This window comes from Crocodylus siamensis, chromosome 4, assembly GCF_052110815.1.
Source record: "Crocodylus siamensis isolate JL-2025a chromosome 4, ASM5211081v1, whole genome shotgun sequence".
Taxonomy (NCBI): Eukaryota; Metazoa; Chordata; order Crocodylia; family Crocodylidae; genus Crocodylus; species Crocodylus siamensis.
The window spans coordinates 183761110-183782018 of NC_143398.1; the positions used below are offsets into that span (position 1 = coordinate 183761110).

Genomic DNA, 20909 nt, shown 5'->3' on the forward strand with positions numbered 1-20909 from the left:
AGAGAGCTACCTTTATGTACTAACTTTGTAGAGAGAGATAAAGCACTGTCATCTGCTAGCAGTTGTTACACATGACTGCTAATTCTGAATTTGGAATAAATTTCATTTCCAGAAATAGTTTTATTTATTTATACAGACATTCTTAACTGTGGGACCAAATAGTTTTCTTTCATTTCTGGCTGGCAAAACTGCTCCATATGGTATCCATCAGCTTTGTAGCATTCCTAATCCTATTTCTCCAAGTTCATTAATATCCAGCCCTCTGCACTCTGGCCTTCTGGCTCCCAAACCATTATCTGCTATGCAAGCCTGGTGTGACACCCTCTTACAACATGCCCCCAACATCCTGTCTTTTTTTTTTAAAAGCAGATGGTAGAAGTACCAGTAGGTTCAGTTCTCACCCAATGGCACATTCCCCTGTTCCTTCTGTACAGACCACCCTTGTGACTACTGTCTTCATGGTGCTAATTAAAAAGCCTGATGTTCTTTGCTTTATCGTAGTTCTAGTAAGGTACTATCCTGTATTTTAGTTCCTCAGCAGTCTTTAACTTTGGGACTACACTTTTAGTAAACTTCAGTTCCAAGCTAGGTGTTGTTAGCCACTGAAAAGCAATGTTTCTGAAAACTCAGGACTTGAATCCAGTGCTTTAGATGTTTCTTACATGCCTCCTTCATATGTAGCTTCCCCCATTGAGGCAGCCAAGCAGGTGGAAAAAGCTGAGAGGACATAATCCGCTCTGTCATTTGCTGTACTTTCTTGTGGGTAAGTAAAAATGTTTTCTTATTGTGTTTTTGTTCAGCTCCCTTAGCTCTATACATGGCTGTAGTCCCCTTTCCTTCTTCTTTACAATTGCCAGAGAATGGACCCAGTCTGTTGGTTCTTCTATTCTCCTAATGATAACATTTGCTGCCATACACCGTAGCTGTTCTTTTCATCCTTTTCTTTAAACATGTGGGATGTTGTGTGTGCCATGTATCAACTGGCTCTGCATCTTCTCTTACCTGTACTTGTATGTCATTAGGAAGCACCATCTTCACATGTATTAGTGCTTTCAAAGTTAGTTCAGTGCTGTCTTTCAGCCTCTCTGTAGTATACATCCTCTTAATAAAACCAAGTATTTTGCATGTATACAAGTCCTAGCTGCTTTATGTACCATCATAAACTCTTGCTCTTTTGTTTTACCTTTATGTCTGAATGTGACACTGCACTCTCCTAACAATGGAATGTTATTTAAGCCTTGAAGACTCCATTATAGTGTTTCACAGATACTTTAGACTCTCTCACTTTTATGAGACCTTAACGGCTGTAACTACATCTTCTTATTCCCATGTCCCCCTTCTTATTCCATGGGTCCTAGAGTAGCACCGGGTTCAGAACTGCAGCAAATAGACTATATACTGTATTGCTAAAATATATCTATTATTCTTTAGCAATCTCATTGGCTGAAGCAATGCCGTGTACGACAATTTTGTCCTGGGTGTTCTAGTGCAAAGAACATCATTTCAAACCCTGCCCAGCCGCAGGTCAGCTCTGAAACAGCTATATTCTTCACTTCTGCCAAATACCTAATGAACACTTATTCTATATGCAACTTTTATCAATGATTCAAGTCCCACCTGTTTGCTCTCCAGCAACATAACCTTCATAACGCAAGACTGGCTTTAGTATTAATACTTCATACAGCAAAAATCCATTCTGCTTGTCTAGTTATTTATTTGATCTTTAGAAAGGAAAGGTCTGAGCATGAGTTTCTACATGTGCGTATTTTCTGATGGTCTTTATCAAAAATCAGGAGTTTAGTTCTCAAAGCTCTCAGCCTACAGGTATTTCTTAGAAAATTCAGCCGAATTTTCTATCAACAGTGAATTCTTAGAGGGTGAGGTGCTTAACTCTCCTGATCTGTTCCTTTTCAACTGTGGTTTGGGTAGCAATAGCACATTAGGATATACACTAAAGGCTAAAATAAAAATCCATGAAGACTCCAAATAAATTACAAGTGCAGTAAACACAGTATTGTCAACTTTAAAGGTCAGTTTCTATGTTGTGAAAATTTGTTCGGTACAATGGAAATTATATGCTTTTAACTGCCATGGCACAGGCCATTTCTTTGTCCCATGAAGCTAGTTTCATAGTAGTTGGTAGGGTCGGAAGGGACCTGAGCAGATCATTAAGTCCGACCCCCTGCCAGGGCAGGAAAGTATGCTGGGGTCAAATGATCCCTGCAAGGCGATTATCTAGCCTCCACACTTTGAGATGGTAGCAATGCATATTGTAAAGGAAAACCAGCATTTGAAAAACTAAATTAGCATTTGCTGCCAAGAGTTAATATTGAAGGTGATTATATTGCGATGGGCCAAAAGCTCACTTCAGGTAACAGGAAGGGTTATACAAGCCATTTAAACCCAATATTAAAATACAAATCAACTCTCTAATCTACTAGTTTAAGGGTAAGATTTTCAGATGCTCAGAATGGACAGAGTTTTAGTGGTATCTAAAGATGCAAACAGACACATACAGGACTTTGAGAAGTGCTTAGGCACCTGATTCCCACTAAAATCATTAGATGTATAGTACCTAATGGGTTTTCAAAATCTTTGGCACTTATATGTATGTTTAGGTTCTTAAATAATACTAAGAGCTGGCTCTGAATGATTTATTTAACCAAACCCCATTTTAAAAACAATTACCAATACTAGGCCTTTAAGAACAGGGGCTTGGGATCTTAAGTGCCTAAATTGCTTTTGAAATGGCAGTTCAGGCCACCGATACCCATGTGTTTTTGAAAACCTCCTCTTAATTATGTAACTGTACTACAGATTAGGACATTGATGTATTTGTGAGCCAGATCCCTAACTAGTTTAATCAAATGCATCATTAGCTCTGATGGAGCTAAGCTCACTTACATACACTGAGGTTCTGTATGCTTACATCTAAAAATAGCAAGAAAACAAGTAACAAAATATGATACCTTAATCCTGAGAAGAATTTCACATACTACCAATCTGCATGCGAGTTTCCGCTGTACTTCATGATAGAAGAAAAAAAACAAACCCCTAGCTTTGCTTCCAGTACTTGCTATGACACATGTCTCTCCTGTTCTTTACTGGCATGCTGGAGTGAGAGAGGAGTTGGATATTTTATGGTTGTATTGTGAGAGACGGTTCAGAGCAGACATTCCTGTTGGTCCTTATGGGCAAATGGTTGTTGGAAAACACAGGCTCTAAACTTGATGGCTTGGGAGGCTTCTTTCAGCCCTATGCTCTCAAAATGATGTTTGCTAATACACAGTTAAATAAACCTCTGTGCTTAGAAGATGCCAGTTGTGGCTTTTGAATGGACAAAAGGAGGTATTTTCTAATAACCATATTCTCCTTCCCCAAAAGCTTAAACTCTCTTAAATCCCCATCTTCTGACACTTCATAAAAAAACAGTTCTGCTGTCTGAATTAAAAAGACTTCAAGGTTAATCCTGAATAATAAATATATATCCTAAAGTCTTTATGAAAGTCCCAGTCCTACTAAATGCACTCAGCTCCCAATGACATTAGCAAGAGTTGAGGGTGCTCATCACCTCATGGGATCTAGCACTCAGATTTTATTCATGCAAAACTTCTACTGACATTGACATGGCCCCATCCAGACCCCCTTCACTTGAATTTGAGAGGGAAAGAAGAGAATATGACCTTCCCGTTGGAATTAGAAGTGAATACAATAAATCAGGATCCAAAACATCTGGGACAATTTATAACTATAGATGGCTCCCAGAGCATAGCATTCATAGACCCTAACTCTTCCCGGGAAATTGTGCATAAGGATTGGAGCAATTACTGGCAGGAGTATAGGTATTTGGACCCCACATGAATTGGGAGATGATAATATAGCTCAGCCCATAAAAAAAGACATCTCAAGTCAATAGCAAAGACAGAGAAATGGACAAAGAACAGAAGACCAAAGATAGTTTAATTGTTACACAGATTAGTAGAGGAAGTTATCTGATGAATGCTTCAGATGATAATTGATACAGTAGTAGAATCCCATTTACCATAGATAAAAAGGAGAGTAAGAAAGTCCTCCCCTCGATAACTTCTATAACAACTGTAAATAGCAAGCAAGATGTTACAAATAGCCCAATTCCATTAGACCATGATGGTGCTGGGTTTTTTTGCCCCATCTGAGTTAGAAGCTGAGGAAATGTAGTAATTGTAAAAGTAAGTGTTTTGTGATTCTCTGCAACAAACACCAAAATCCACAATCCATTTCTTCTTTTACTGCATATAGTGGATGCAGGCAGCATCTGAAAGAGAGCCTTTCACTTGATGAAGCCCTATAAGTTAATACTTTGCAGATGGGATTCTGAGACACAGGATAGCTAAGTGACTTACCCAGGATAAAATGACTAGACTTTCAAAATCCAAATCCAGGACACTTCTATGGCAACATTTGTTTAGCGTTAGAAAGTACTCGAAAACACTTTAGAAAAGGCACATTAATGCCACTGTTATCCAGCTTCTAACTCAGTGCAATATGCACCTATTTCTCAGAGAAGGATATTTTCTGGTAGCTTACTGTCTAAATGAATTCAGCATGAAACAGAACAAGTATCATTAGCATTCACACTGAGCAAAAGAATAGCTTTGATAGTGTTCACACACACTTGTTTCACTCCAATCTATGACACTGGATATTCATTTAAGTGGACCGTTAATTCCTGATAAACACAGAGCAAATTTCGTTGTCTTCCACAATTGTTAAACAAATAGTCAACTGGGATATTTTAGACACTCTGAAATATCTTATCAATATATTGATTTTTTTTTAAATGACATACAATCTCCCTAACAAAATATCAACACAGGTCAGTGGCAGGAATGGAACCTGTGCCATGTGTCTTTCAATATCTTAAGAAATCTCCTTGGTGATGGTATGAAGATGATGCCTACCTTTGTCTCCTGAACAACGATCTTTCAGGACAGGTAAACAGACCCCGCCCTTCCCCCAAGACAGTTTACAATAAATTTCCCTTTTCACCAATGCCAGATGTGTAGCTTTACCTATAAGGTAATGCTGTGTTCTTCCAAACACTTGTCTGTATACATGCAATTAATTGCAATTTAACATGCAATTTTATCAAGCCAATTTAATTCTGCAACTTTTTCCAGGCCAAGTTAATTTTGCTCCAATTTGACTGCAGCCAGAGGTCTGTTCTGTATCTAGTGCAGAACCTCATGGAATCTCTTTTCAGTCCTCTCACTCCTGAAATGTCAATAACATGCAGATGAATTCCATATGACCGGTACAGATGGAAAGGAGCGGTGCAGTAAATGGTGACCAAGAAATCCTGTTCTTCCAGTTTCCTGGCTCAGGAAAACAAGGAATGTTTAAAGCTTTCTAAGCATTGTATCTAAAACATAGATTAAACATGCAGGGCCACTGTGAAAAGCTCATACATGTGTTGGGTAATGCTCTCCTCCATGAATAGTCCTACTGAAACCAGTGGGGGCAAAATATGGCCCTCAGCAAAATTAGAATGTAGCCTAGGCAAATCCAGACATGGTGTGGTCACAGTCTCCTTCCAGACCGTTCTAGTCCAGTAACAGCTGGGGACTTTAATATAAAAATTCCTCCCTTCCCCTCCATGCTTAGTGGCATCTCCCCTTAGCCTCCCATTCCCCTTCCCCACCTGCTCCTGCTGCTGTCCCCAGCTGAGCTGAAGGGGTTGGAGGAGGTCCTGAGCTGCTCTTACCCTACTCCAGCTGGGCTACATGGGGAGCAGGGCTCAGCTACAGAGATAGAGTTGGCAGTGGGAGGGTTCCCCCCTCCCTGTTCCCTGCCAGTCTGGGAGCAGTATCAGGGAGAGAGAAACTGCCTGCTGCCTCAACTGAACCCAGCTCCCTGTGCAGCCCAGGTGGAGCAAGGCTTGGTGGCTCCTTGACAGTGGCAGTAGTGGGAGGGGGGCAGTGGAAGGGACTGGAATATTACTTTGAGCATGGAGGGAGGATTTTCACCTGCTTCAGGGACTGAAAGAAATCCCTAGCTAGTGCTCCTATGGCAAAGTCTGCCAGCCCCAGTGGACAGGGGTGGGGTGGGAAGATAGGGAGCAGAGCTGCAGCTACTCCTGTAGTGTGTAGTGTCAGGCACTGTCCTCATACCACCTTTACAAAATCCTGGATCCTCCCATGAATGGAGCTACATCTTTCTTGATGCTTAACCAAGTCTCATTCCTGGTACAAACACATTCATCTGCAGATGGATCCAGAAGCCTCATCTTTGCTCTATGATCCACAGACTGATCTTCCACAAGGTGGACTTCTATAATGTGCAAAGGATATGGGGTGCCCTTCTCTAGGTGTAGGCCAGCTCTATTCATCCCAGTGCAGAGCAATACACGCTGATCTATTATCCTTTGGACAGCATACTCCATGGAACAGAATTTAATCCAAAACCTAATCTACACAGTGTTGACAAGTTGAAAGTGATGGAGTGAGAACATAAGAGAGATGAGAAGTCTGATCACGGGTAAGATTGGGAGTGTTGTCCCAGGCCCAGAACAAGGCTGAACTGTGACTGAAAAAAAAAATCAGAGATTGGTGCTGTTTCCTTTTCTTTCATACTAACTTTGCTCCACTGATAAATATACTGGGGAGACAGGATAAAGACTCTTCCCACTCCTCATTGTAGGAGTGGAAGTAGCAGTAGGAATACTGCTCTCCCCAGTATGTAGTGACCCTACAATGCAGGTAGCTCATGCACAGAAATAAGGAGGCTCCATTTCCCCCACTTATACCTCTGTGCAGACATATACAGAGGCTGAGCAGCGGACTATGCAGTTGTTACCGTACAGTCATTTAGTTCTTGCATAAACTACTGAGCGACTGTGAATAACTGATATTACTGTGCAGTATCATCCCTGCACAGTTTTTTTCAGATGCTACTGCACAGTAACTTGTTACTACTGTGCAGTAGCATAGCATCATGACCAACACTACTGCGCAGTAACAACAAGCTACTATGCAATAGCTTGTTGCTACTGAGTAGTAGTGTCTTTTGTAGACGTGCCCAGGGGTTCATAACTGAAACTGAACCTGTGATGTACCATGGTATTAACTCACACTTTATCATATACTTCTATTAGAAATGCATTCACCATCAAAAGCTGAGTGAGATCTCAGCTGCCCTCCTTAATGCACATTGTTCATTAATGTGAATTAGGGGATTGCATCAGGAGAAGCATGTGTCTGTAATTTTGAAAGAAAACTGCCAGCAACATCAAAACTAGAAATATTTTCTGCAGTAAAACCATTTCACAGAAGGGGCAATGAGGAAGACCTGCAGAGATGCCACTAAATGTTGTCATGGAAGTAAAATTAGTTTGTAGTTATAGATTCTCTTTCACATGCCTTTCAAATACGTACTTGTCCTACTTTCAGATCTCAGTTTCACAGCTCCCACAAGTTCTTTTTGATTACATTGATTCTCAGAACTATTTTTTTTCACTGCACATTTTGCACAGTTTTATTCTGGAACACTGCAGAAATTCAGATAAATTAGACACCATGCCATAAAACATTAAGTCCCATGCCCAGATTTGTTCCAAGCCCTCTTAAAAATAGCTGCTTACTAAGGGTCTAATCCTGCATTCCTCACACATAAAACATTCCTCATTTACTTACTTCAGTGGGAGTGCTGGGATGTGCAGAGAATACAGAACTGGTTCCCAAGTTTGTAATTAGGAAAATATATACCAGTTGTAGCTGAATGGCCTCAATTATAATAAAAACCATCTAACCTGAGTTGTCTTTCATACCAGTATGCCTTTATTTATTTCATTAACCCTGAGCAGTTTAACATTATATCATTAATTTCGAAGAACAATTTGAGAGTCCCAAATTCTGTTTCCTCCAATTGAAAGTACAATAATTACAAGGAGTTTAATGCCTGTCATCAGATGTTAATAGTTTAAAGTCAATAATGCTTGTAAACTATCAGACAACTGGAAGCATCCTGCTTCCTCAATGAACTGAGTGGCAAAACTTGCATTACTTAATGGGATAAAGGACAGTCCCATATATTTCAAGCCTCATAGAGAGCAATTTCTGTATTTTAAGAGAGGGCTACAGGAAATGATGGTATTGATTTTAGAATAAATGACATTATGGATTAAAAATGATTGCTTTCCTTTCTCCAAATTTCTTTTAATAGTTACAAGCCAAATTCATCCAAGTATAAATTGGCTGAGCTACATGAGGGATAAATTTAGTTTGTGACACATACAATGGTCATACAAGTGCACCATATGCATAAAATGACTATTCTAGCTTTTGTCCTGTGCTTGATTTGTCACTACAGTCTTATAAAGTAACATTTATTGGATGACCTTTAGGTCAGATGTTCTTTCTCCAAGCAATATATCCATTGCATATCACCATCTGCTTGGCCCAAAATGACAAACCAAACAATTGCACAAGAGGCTGAATACCCTTTCTGTAACTGGATTGTTCAACAAGCCTTCACAGTTCTTCACATTGTTGAGGGAATGAAATACTACTTAAAAAGGGTCTTTGAGAGCTAAGTTATTAGTTCACATACCCCAGGGATGCCAGCAGAATTCAGCCAATATGCAGGATAAGAATTTCCTAGAACAACACTGCAGCCACCCTGGCCTCACAGAAATAAGGACTGTGGTGAATAATGCATGACTAAATTTAATGCACATTAAGCTAATATACATTAAGCAATTTTTAGCAGGTGCCTACACATGCACGGACTTGGAACTAAAGTTAGTGCATTTGCAGGTATCAAATTTAGGCATGATTAACTTAATTTCACTATTTTAATGTGCATTAAGAGCACACATGTGTAGACATGTGCCCGTAATAAGCATTAACGCAATTCATGTAGATGTGCCCAAAGGTTAGAAAAAAATGCCTATGAATGAGAAAAATGCATCATATAAGCAAGGAAAGCCCTCGCTATGAACCTGAAAAAGTCTGGTGTACAAAAAACTGGCATCTCTTTGGAGCACCAACCAGAGGAGGAACAAGGCAGCTAGGCTCCTGGAGCACCGGTGGCACACAGGGCAGCAGTGACTTGGCCAACGTGGTGCCTATCTTCAAGAAAGGGAGGAAAGTGGATCTGGCAAATTACAGGCCCATCAGCCTGACCTCTACCCCAGGGAAGGTCTTAGAAAAGGTTATCAAAGAAGCCATTCTTAACAGACTGGCTGATGGCAACATCCTGAGGGTTAGCTAGCACAGGTTTGTTGCGGGTATGGCCTGCTTGACCAATCTCATTCCCTTTTATGACCAGGTGACCTATCATCTGGACAAGGGGGAAGATATTGATGTCATATATCTTGACCTGAGAAAAGCCTTTGATCTGGTATCCCATGATCACCTCTTGGCAAAACTGGCTAACTGTAGCCTCGACCTCACCACGATCTGCTGGCTGCGGAATTGGCTCCGCAGCAGGACCCAGAGGGTGGTGGTTGATAGAAGCCAATCATCGTGGGGCACCGTGACCAGTGGGGTACCTCAGGGCTCTGTCCTTGGGCCTACACTATTCAACATCTTCATTAATGACGTGGACATTGGTGTCAGAAGTGGGCTAGCCAAGCTCACAGATGACACCAAACTCTGGGGTAAAGCATCCACACCTGAGGACTGGAGGGTGATCCAGGCAGATATTGACAGGCTCAGGAAATGGGCGGATGAGAACCTGATGGTGTCTAACACTGAAAAATGCAAGGTTCTCCAACTTGGGAGGAAAAACCTGCAGCATCCTTATAGGCTGGCTAGCACTATGAGCGAAAAGGACTTGTGGGTCACAGTTTCATAGTTTCTAGGGTCAGAAGGGACCTGAGCAGATCATCTAGTCCGACCCCCTGCCATGGCAGGAAAGAGTACTGGGGTCAAACGGCCCCAGCAAGGTGTTCATCCAGCCTCCTCTTAAAGACCCCCAGGGTAGGAGCCAGCACCACTTCTCTTGGAAGTTGGTTCCAGATCCTAGCCACCCTGACCGTGAAGTAGCGCCTCCTGATATCTAGCCTAAATCTACCCTCTGCCTGCTTGCGACTGTTATTCCTGGTCACTCCTGGCAGTGCTCCGGGGAACAGGGACTTCCTCAGTGCCTGTTGATCCCCCCTGACTAGTTTGTAACAGGCCACTAGATCCCCCCTCAGCCTTCTCTTCTGGAGGCTGAACAGGTTCAGGTCCCATAGCCTCTCCTCATAGAGCCTGCCTTGCTGCCCCCTGATCATGTGAGTGGCCCTCCTCTGGACCCTCTCCATGTTGTCCATATCCCTCTTGATGTGCAGCACCCAGAACTGGATGCAGTACTCCAGCTGTGGCCTGACCAGTGCTGCACAGAAGGGGAGTATCACCTCCTTGGACCTGCTTGAGATGCATCTGTGGATGCATGACAAGGTACAGTTGGCCTTCCTGACTGCTTCTCCATACTGCTGGCCCATGTTCATCTTGGAGTCAATGATGACTCCAAGATCCTTTTCTGACTCTGTACTGACAAGAATGGAGTTCCCCAACCTGTAGGCATGGTGCCGGTTGTTCCTCCCCAGGTGCATCACTTTGCACTTGTCTGTGTTGAATCCCATCCTATTCTCATCCGCCCACCCTCGTAACCAATTCCAGCCTATTCCTCCCTTTTAGTGTGCCCACATCCCCCCCACATCTTAGTGTCATCAGCAAATTTGAACAGGGTGCTTTTTACCCCCTCGTCCAAGTCACTGATGAAGATGTTGAACAGTGCGGGCCCAAGGACCGAGCCCTGCGGAACCCCACTGCCCACATCCCTCCAGGTCGAAAATGACCCATCCACCACCAAATTGATTGTGTGGGTGTCAACACCACAGTCCTCCAGTTTCTTAATGAGAACAGAGTAAGACACAGGGTGTGGTCATGATTGACCACAAGATGAACATGAGCCTTCAATGCTGCAGCTAGTAAGGCGACCAAAATGCTGGCTTGCATCCATAGATGCTTCTCAAGCAAATCCCAGGACATCATTCTCCCACTGTACGTGGCCTTGGTGAGGCTGCAGCTGGAGTACTGCATCCAGTTTTGGGCTCCACAATTCAAAAAGGATGTGGAGAAGCTTGAGAGAGTCCAGAGGAGAGCCACGTGCATGATCAGAGGTCAGGAAAATAGACATTATGATGAGAGACTGAGAGCAATGGGACTCTTTAGCCTGGAAAAGCGCAGGCTCAGGGGTGATCTGGTGGCAGCCTATAAGTTTATTGGGGTGTTCACCAGGATCTGGGGGAACATCTGTTCACCAGAGCACCCCAAGAGATGACAAGTTCGAATGATTACAAACTTCTCCATGATGGTTTCAGGGTGGACATAAGGAAGAACTTCTTTACTGTCTGAACGCCCAAGGTCTGGAACAGACTGCCACCAGAGGTGGTTCAAGCACCTACTTTGAACGCTTTCAAGAGACATTTGGATGTTTACCTTGCTGGGATCCTATGATCCCTGCTGACTTCCTGCCCCTGGGGCAGGGGGCTGGACCTGAAGATCTTCTGAAGTCCCTTCCATCCCTGATGTCTATGAGACTTTCAGCTGCCAGCATGGCCATATGGTTGTGACAGATGATGTTATTTTTCTGTCGTCCACCTTCGCCCCACCCCCTGCCAAAATCAGCACCTGGGGGCTGCTATCCCTGTTGCCCCACCTTAGTTACATGACTGGGACCAACTCAAAAGAACTTCTTACACAGGGCCTTACACAGGGCCCATGCTAGAAAAATATTTGGAACCTAACATGGAGGCATATTTTGCTCTTATTCACAGGTATCAGGAAAGTGCTTTTATCTGAGAAACTTAGGGTCTATTTTTCTGTTGGCCTTGTAAAGTATGACCTAGAGCACTTTGCTAAATTACTAGCAAACTAAGAAAATTGGACCAAAAAAGGAAAAGATTTGCTTATAAAGAGCCATAGTTCACTATTTGCCCTTTAGATGAAACATGCAAGCAAAAATGTGGAGCAGAGAAATTATGAGGAAATTTCGGCTCCTCTAATTATTTGTCTTTTGAATAATTCTTTTATACCTCTAAATTGCATCATGAGGCTTATTTTCTTATGTTCACCTCCAGAAGTAAAGTATTATTGGTGCCAAGCAGCAAAGTTTATGTAGGAAAAATGAATTAGGAATTAGACTAGAAGAACTATGAAAATGCAGCATGAAGTGTTTTGCAACTAAATTGTACTACCTTTTAGCAAGGTGCCATAGACGTTAATTCTAGAGTGGCTGGTAGAGTAACAAACAGATTTCCGTGCAGTTGCTTCCAGAAAGAATGTGGCTTCCCTTTCTACACAAGATAAGGAAATCATTCTCGCCAAGTGAGTGTTTTGCAAACCAAATCAATCCATTGGCAAATCAAAGCCAGCTTGCCAGGGTGGATTTAAAATGCCATTTTTATCACCAAAAGAAATTAAAATAGATCTACTACAGCTGCAGCCTTTTGATCTAGCAATGGAATCCTTTAGGGCTCAAAGAACTCCAGCTGGGAAGAAGGCTTAGACTGAGGATAAGAACAGAGAACATTGGTTTCAGTCAGGGGCAATGGGTAGGGGGTGCATGCGGGTACACATGGACCACCTGACCATGGCAGTGCACCCTCTACAAAAAGGTGCTGCCAACATGGTCAGCAGTGCCTGTGAGCGGTCACCACATACCACCCCTCTCCACCCCCCACTGCTGACACTGCCAGCAGCATCTGTGATCAGTCAGCGATCCTCACTGGCTGCCGCTGCCACTGCTGGTGACTTCTGCGGGTGGCTACAGCCTCCTAAGCCCCCCTCCCCCCTGTGCCACCCCTTTTTTGCAATTTCTTAGTTGGTCTAATAAAAGGTACCATCTCTAAACCAAGAGCTCTAGAGTTTTGCATTTCACCCCTGCTTGGGGCACTCCACTTTGCTGCCTTTCCCTTGGAAGTCCCATCCTAGCCACACATCCCCTGCCTGCCCTGTAGCGCAGGACTCCTAAGGGAAAAACGCAGCACAGCAGAGTGCCCTGAGCAGAGGCAGTGCTGGGGGTGGGGGGGAGGGGTTGGAAGGGCTATGGTCACCTCAAAATTCCTCATATCCCCCCCATAGCCATCCCTTCCAATGCCACTGCCTGCCCCATGCAGCTAAGCCTGCCCCAAGCCCAGCCCACCACCAGAGACTGGCACTGTCCCTTTCCCCAAGCCCACAGTGAGCAGCCTGCCCTCACCCCACACACAAATTGAGGGGAGCACATGCCTTCCATACCTTCCCTGGGGTTGTGCATAGCTGCGGGGAGCCATCTTCCCTCCCCAACTCCCTGTGTCCCCTGGATGAGCGGCCCATGGCTGGGCAGCCCCCTGCCCCAGCCCCAGCCTCTATCCCTGCCCCACTCCCTCCCTTACCATGGAGGCCTCAATCTGCCCCTGCACACCCCTTCCCTCCCCCATGCCTCTTCCCTCTCAGACTTACCGGCAGGATGCTGCTGTCCAAGCTGCCCAACTGCATTTCTGGCCATGTGCATACATGCAGCTGCACACATGCACACAGCATTTATTGGTGACATTAAATTGGCTACACTGGCCAAAAAAAAAGCTGATGTTAAATTTTTATTTTATCAGTGCCAATCCAAGATGTGATTAATATATTGGTGGATCTCTAATTTTATAATGCAAGATAACATATAGCAGCAGGAAGTAGGAGTAATTGGTCCACTCTGTAAGTGAACATACTGACCATCAGAAGATGAATTGGAAAATGACCTTAATTAATACTGTACTGGCTCCACAATTCAAAAAGGATGTGGAGAAGCTTGAGAGAGTCCAGAGGAGAGCCACGTGCATGATCAGAGGTCAGGAAAACAGATCTTACGATGATAGGCTGAGAGCCATGGGGCTCTTTAGCCTGGAAAAGCGCAGGCTCAGGGGTGATCTGATGGCCACCTATAAGTTTATCAGGGGTGACCACCAGGATCTGGGGGAACGTCTGTTCACCAGAGCGCCCCAAGGGATGACGAGGTCGAACGGTCACAAACTCCTGCAAGACCGCTTCAGGCTGGACATAAGGAAGAATTTCTTTACTGTCCAAGCCCCCAAGGTCTGGAACAGTCTGCCAGCGGAGGTGGTTCAAGCACCTACATTGAACACCTTCAAGAGTAAATTGGATGCTTATCTTGCTGGGATCCTATGACCCCAGCTGACTTCCTGCCCTTTGGGCAGGGGGCTGGACTCGATGATCTCCCGAGGTCCCTTCCAGCCCTAATGTCTATGAAATCTATGAAAGGTAATAAAACTTTCTCAAACAGTTTTTGGCATACACAGAAGCAGCTACATACAGGAATGTGGTTTTCAGAGAGGCTAGGAACTAAGAGTTTCTGACAAAGTCCATGGGAGACAATGATTTTTACTGCCACTAGATTTTAAAGGGTTCACTCCTCCAAAAGAAAAAAAATCTTTAAATTAACTGCATTTCAGCTGCAAATTCCCTAATAACTTGTTCATGCATGTAAAAAGAAGTATTTAAATAAACTTTAGTCACTTCTGGACTGAAGATGCTTGTTGGATGAAATGCAGCTGTAGTTCGACATTGCATAGTCAACCACACAACAGTTCAGGACAGGAAATCCACAATGTAATATATCCTGGAAGGAAGCAGATAAATAGTTTACACACAAAAAAACCCCCAACCCAGCCCTGCTCTGAGCAGGGATGACTTCCACTAATGCAAGTTCCAGGAAATTCCATTTTAACTTTTCCAAAAAAAATACAAGACAGCAAAAGATCCACTTTTCTTGAAAAAAGGAGGAATTTAGTCGCTGAAGTGACTGTTTCCATTGTGAAATATGCACACATAAATATGACTGCTTGGATCTCTTTAAGAGCATCACAAACTCACAGCATATCTCCCTTTAACTCAGTTTCTGTTCTGTAGTTTCACTGTACCAGCTAAATATCAATTTTTCATTGTTGCCTGACATTGAAAATATTTTGGAGGCACCTGTTAGTCCATAGCACAGTCTCCTCAAATGCATCAACAAAAACAAGAAGAGGCCATCACCTTTTGTAGCTTAAATAGCAAAAGTTTTTTTTTCAAAAGTCTTTAAATCCAAATAACATTTGGACTAGTCTCTTCAGATCTAGTAACAAGAACTTAAGATTGTAGTTGGAGCTGATGAATTAGACCAGTATTTCTCAACCTGTGGGTCATGACCCAAAAGTGGGTCAATATAATATTTCAAAGGGTTGTGAGCAGTTGCTAGGAAAATTCATGAAAGTGCAGGTTTCCCCCAGCAGGCTAGCAGTGTTCCAGCCTGCAAGGGGCTGCTTGGGGCATGGCCAGTAGCCAGATGAAGGTAAGTGTATGGGAAGCAAGCGTTGGAGGGGCAGAGTGTGCATACATGCATATGGGGGGCGGCTGTGGGAGGGGAAGGTGCCTGCTGGCACTGGGGGAAGGTAGTCAAGGGGCCAGGTGCCGAGGCTGTGGCAGGGCAGCGGGAGTGGGGGGCTGTGGGTCAGACACCGGCAGGGCGAGGGATGCGTCAGTCAGGACAAGCCATCAAACTTTGCAAATGAGTCTGTAAGAGGAGTGCCGCTTCTGGAGTCCATCTATCGGTGGCCCCACCCTCCTGTTATGGGCCAACTGCCTGCCTCCTCACCTGCCATGCCTTGATCTTAATTAATGAATGTTAATTAGCAGGAAGCTGCCCATTTATTGCCCTGGTACCAGGGAACACTATCTGCAGCTCCTTTTCCTCCCCTACACCGCAGCCCAAGCCTTGCAGATGATACTGACATGGTTTGATCTGGGCCTTGTTGTAATTTGGCCCTCCCCTTGTCCTCCCTGGCTTTCCACAGCCCTGTCTCATGCTGTGCTCACTGGTGCTCGGGCTCTCCGTGGCCCTGTCTCACGCTGCACCTCACTGGTGCTCACCGCCCCCTCTCTCTGGGGCTGGGGTTCCCACGCTGCTGCAGGTCCCCTATGAGGCCTCCTCCATTCTCTAATAGCCTCACCCAAACCACTAGTTAAAAAGCAAACACAAAACACAAGCCCCTGGGCTATAGCAAAAATCCAAGCCACCCAGCTAAAACATCATTCAGTCCCTACCAGGGAATACTCCATCCCATAACAGCAGCAGGAGCTGCTCATGCAGTCAGACCTCTACCCTTTGTTTGCTCCAGCAGAGCTCCCTTCCCCCTTGGCTACCTGCAAGAAACTGCCCTCCTGCCCTCAGGCCTGGGATTTGTGTGGGAGCCAGGCCCCGCCCCTTCCAGTCAGCTGACCAGGTGCAGGTGGGGCCAATTCCCTCCTTAACCACTTGTCCCGGCAACCAGCACCTGGGTTCCTGCCTCTGCTCTGAGAGTAGCAGGCACCTTAGTGTTCTGCTGCAGGGTCCCAGTACAAAAGAGTTTGAGAACCACTGCACTAGATAACAAGGGGAATCTAAACCTCACACTCTATGAACAGCCCATGTTCACGGCTGCTCTATTTTCAAGAAAACTCCCACTACATTTGAGCTCTCTTTGAGTCTCCCAGCTCCTGAAACCCTTTTATTTCCTGTTTGACACCACATGTTTCTCTTTATTAATCTGCTCTTAGCAAAGAACATAGAAACTTCTCCCATCCTGAATAAACTTGCTGCATACTAACTCTCTCAGTTAGAGACATGTTTGAATCATCAGCAAATGGAGCAATACACAGATATTTAAATGAATACATTTCTCAAATACTTTCTTAAGAGACTTTGCAAATTCATCTCAAGAATCTTTTATTTGGGATGGTCAGATAATTTTATTGCAGATTATGGGCTGTTTCTGGCTTGCAATTGCTGGAGTACTTCAAAATCTTTGGAAGTCAAGTCACATTTACCATCACCTAGCAGCTGCTAAGCAAGATGGCAAACTTTGGCAATTTATAGAGGCATCTAGCACTAATACCTTTTAGTGGTGAAAATGATATTACTTCACTTCTGTGTATTTTATAGGAGTAGAAAGGAGGGTAATCAATTCTGAAGGCCACAAGTCCATGAATAATATGGCCAATTTCATCAGAAAGGCTCTGCAAATTATAAAAACATTTTGGACTAGATAGTTTGCTGCTGCAAACTAACACAACTCTGCTGATTACTCAGAATTATTCAGATTTATGCCAACTGAAAAGATGACTAGTCAGATTCTAGACCTAAAAGCCATGCATCATATTTCATTCTACAAGTTTGCGTAGCTAGTTCTAAGAGTTTCTCCTCTTTCATAGATGTTAGGGTTGGAAGGGACCTCAGTAGGTCATCAAGTCCGACCCCCTGCCCTGGGCAGGACAGAGCATTGGGGTCAGATGACTCAAGCAAGGTGCTTGTCCAGTCTCCTCTTGAAGACCCCCAGGGTAGGGAAGAGCATCATCTCCCTTGGAAACCCATTCCAGATTCTAGCAACCCTTACAATGAAGAAGTTCTTCCTAATGCCCAACCTAAATCTGCTCTTTGGTGTATCCTCTCTCAGGATACGTACCCTTTCATTTTCTACAGCATTCATAGATTGTTAATAGGTTTTCTTATTCTCCTTCCTAAGACTTGCACTCAGTTTGAGAAAAATGAAGCTAGCAGGGTCTCACTGTAAGGAGAAAATCTGGCCTACACTGTGCCTTAAAAATCAACCACAGTTGAAGTGCTAACAGTAACTTTTTCATTTCATTCTCCATGTAAGCAACCACTTAAGAGACACTGGGCACATCTACACATGTGCTTCAATGCACAGTAGCCTACTTTACTGTGCATTAAAGTGTCATGTAAAAAACCATGCAATTACACAAATGCACAGTAAAATAGGCCACTGTGCATTAAGCATCACTTAAACTGTGCACCTTCATTACTGCACAATAAGGCAACCTAACGTGCATTTCTTTAATACTTCACATTGGAGGTACTAAATTTAATGCACATTAGAAAGAGTGTCTTAATGCACATATAGACGCACCACCGGTCTTTAGTGCTATCAGGAAAAAGGTTGTTAAAAGCAGATGAGTTCATAGCTAGACGCTTAATATTTATCAGTCATACAAAATACCCATCTGCATTTTTTAATCTATGACGAGGAGCTTGGAAAAGTTATATTCATTTATTGGGGATCAAGGAAATGAGTAACCCTACAGGCCTGAATATCTCCTGTGATAAATAAAGGCATTTATGCTATTTCCCTCTTAGGGGGGTAGGGGAGAGGGATTTAGTGCTTATAAATATTATTTATGTTACAATAACCTCTAGGAAATTCTAACACAAATCAAAACCCTTCTGTGGTAAGAGCTGTAGAGAAACATACCAAGAAGCAAGGCCTTTTCAATGAGCATCCATCTTGTAAACATAGAAAACAATCAGATATAACAGAGAAAGGAAATATCTTTATTTTTCAGTTGGGGAACCGAGACACAGGGAGATTAAATGACTTGCATAAGGTGACACAAAAAGCCCAAGGAAGAGACAGGAAATGAACCCAGACCTCCTGCACCTTTCAAATCCTGGAGGCAAGAAAATTCAAGGTCTACTCAGTCTGGAAGAATGTCACAGAATGAATATCCCTAACAGCAACCTTTCAACTTCTACTCCCATGAGTTCTGATGCTGAAATGCTGACACTGAAGGCCTATACCTTCCATTTCTCAACTCTACAGATCAAAGACTTCTGGAGTAGATTTGATTTTCTTCTGCTTACCTTGGACTGGACAAAAGTAAGATTGCTAAGAGGCACTTTCACCACTTCAGCACAATTTCCCGCAAAAACAATCTCAGGCTCCCTTCTTTCTAGCAGCTTGCAAAAACATTTGTTTTCCTTGCATTCACCTTTCTAAAGATACAATTAAACGTGTATTCTTTTCAGTTTCACTGTTAACAATTAGGTGGTTTTAGTCAAATGTTTTGCATGTGCTTGCCTCAGAAGTTAGCTTGTATTCTAGGTCCCTAGTAAAAAAAAATAAGAATTGTTATTGAATTGCTCTGTTCTGTTCTTATTTACACCCATGCGAGACAGCTAAGCATTGAAATTAGTGGATTCACACCAAAATTAATGGAGACCAGATTCCATTCCTATTATATGGACAAGTGGGGGGGGTAAGAGTATATGCGCTGTCGTTGCACGGACAGAAGTCTGTGTGCGTGTGCGTATATAAACAAACACACACATCAGCAGCGTCTCCCATTGCCTGAAGAAGGGTGTTCGTGCCTGAAAGCTCGCAAAGAACATTTTTCCAGCTACTTAGTTGGTTTATTAAAAGATAATCACTGATACCCCAGCACCAGCAAATATGAGTTAAAACAGCACCAGGGGTGGCTTGCAAGATGTGGGGTTTGGCAGGCTTGTAGTCCACATAGGAGGCTGGTCCATGTAGAAAGGTGTTCATCTGGGGGAGGGGGCAGGGGCCTCATTGCATGAGGGGTCAGATGAAGACTTTTCAAAACAAAGCATCTTCTATAACTTCAGTCTGTTCTGCCTGCCAGCCTCAGTCCATTTTCAGAAACGGAGGGTGAGGAGAGGAGGAGTGAAGGGAATTCAGTCTGGGGGGTTTTCAGCCCCAGCTGGAGGGTGGGGCAGGCGCTGTCTGGGGAACCCCTGGAATGAGCTGCCTCTGCTCCCTTTCCCCCCCTCATATTCTGAAAACATTGCAGCCTGGCAAAGAGCAGGGGTCATTGCTAGGGGAAACCAGCTGCAGGCTGGCAGCCAGCAGCCAGATTCCCTTTCCCATTGGAACCAACAGTGAAGTTGTGTTTGGTCCAGGGGATCGTTGCAACTCAGAACACTTCCTGAAAAGCATTCTCAGTTAAAAGTGAGGAGCTGCATTTCTGTTTGCACCCAAAGTAGCTTGGGTGGGCATTTTTAATGTGATCTAACCTTCCCAAACATCTGTACATAGCCTAATTTACATCTCTCTGGCCATCTGTGACTCTAATGGGCCCTCGGGCAGCCAAAAATAGCCAGAGTTCATCTGTGTAACAGCAGTAGTGCAACTGAGGGAGAGACTGGGGCAGCAGCCCTCAGTACCACCTTTGTGAGGAATAGTAGAAGGAAGTGGGGGGAGGAGGGTGCAAAAAGAGGATGCCAAAGTGGCAGATGACCAGACCACTGCCCCATGGGTTGCAGCTGCCCTCCTATGTCTCCCTGAATCAGTCTAGCTTTCATTCTTCAGGTCAGTTCCCCTTACTTAGTCCCTGTTGTAAGCAGGGAATAACAGAGGCATCACTGTGGCCAAATGTCATCCCTATGCTTAGAGAATTATAAAAAGGCTAGGAGCATTGGCTTCGTGGTCCCTTTGCACCCCTAGAGTGATGTAAAGGGAACTTAAAACAAGGAAGAATTGGGCCTCAAAGTTGGAACAGACAGTGAAATACTAATGTTCTGGAAAACTATTTGATAAATTCTCTTCTGAAAGAGAAAGAAAAATAGTGGTTTTCTGGCTCATTTTAGAAATAACGATTTTTTTTTGTCACATCACTGCAGTCACTATAAAGCACTGGCCTCTAAAGAACTTCATGCCACTTAACCAGGATAACAGATGGCAACCTGAATCCTGCTATGTATAAATTCAGAGTTAACAATCTCCATCCAGCTCACTGAGAGGCACCAACATTTGTTTAGGGCAGACAGTAACAAGGATAACTTGACACATATAGCAGTCATGCTGTTCGGTTCACACTGAGAAGAACATGGCCTATGAGAGACAGGAAGGATGATAGTTTTGAAAGGCAAACTGAGAATTGTACCAGAGGAACAGTCCCTCCAGCTCCATTTTATTTGCCTGGTCTTAAAAATACTTTTTTACATTTATAAAATAACAGACCTGATTTTATTCCAACTATAGTACTTCTAAGTCTTCCTACAGCAGTAGGGCCAACTAGCAGCCTGGGCAGCACCTCAGGTGAAGTGGGGTTGGGTGG

The 20909-nt window shown here is 43.7% G+C and overlaps 1 long non-coding RNA gene across 2 annotated transcripts in view; it reads left to right on the plus strand.

Moving 5' to 3' along the window:
• The window catches only part of LOC149867308 (uncharacterized), a 34264-nt gene extending 15022 nt beyond the window's left edge, over positions 1-19242 (plus strand). The window contains exons 2-3 of one of the 2 annotated variants that reach the window (XR_016442015.1): positions 4856-4973; positions 18396-19242. This is a non-coding gene — a long non-coding RNA (uncharacterized LOC149867308). Of the gene's footprint in view, positions 1-4855; positions 4974-18395 lie in introns of those variants that run through there. The other variant, XR_016442014.1, reaches the window with a different exon arrangement.
• The last annotated feature ends 1667 nt before the right edge of the window (positions 19243-20909 follow it).